Source organism: Chelonoidis abingdonii, chromosome 1, assembly GCF_003597395.2.
Source record: "Chelonoidis abingdonii isolate Lonesome George chromosome 1, CheloAbing_2.0, whole genome shotgun sequence".
Lineage (NCBI taxonomy): Eukaryota > Metazoa > Chordata > Testudines > Testudinidae > Chelonoidis > Chelonoidis abingdonii.
Genome location: NC_133769.1, coordinates 105,966,988 through 105,967,376, shown reverse-complemented (window position 1 = coordinate 105,967,376; position 389 = coordinate 105,966,988).

The following is a 389-nucleotide window of genomic DNA, read 5'->3' as shown; positions in this document are numbered from 1 at the left end:
AATTATCTGTATCTCATGAATCAGTAATAATAAGACTGGAAATATCAAAAGGTTAAGTTTCCTTGCGGCGTTCCTGCTGAGCTTCCCAGTGGGCTAGATATACCACAATAGTAGACTCCCTTGCAGTATTTGGCACCTTGCTTCAGGTAGCATGGGCATATAAATTAGTGACTAGGATGGTAAAAGTAGAAGATAGATAGATAACCTTTATTCTCCCCAAACTTCTACTTTTTTCAAACTTTAAATTGGGGTTGATTTGAATTTTACATGAACATTCATGGTGATGGGGAAGGGAGGTTCTTCTTCGAGTGATTGCTCATATCCATTCCAGTTAGGTGTGCGTGCGCCGCGTGCACGTTCGTCGGAAGATTTTTACCCTAGCAACACTC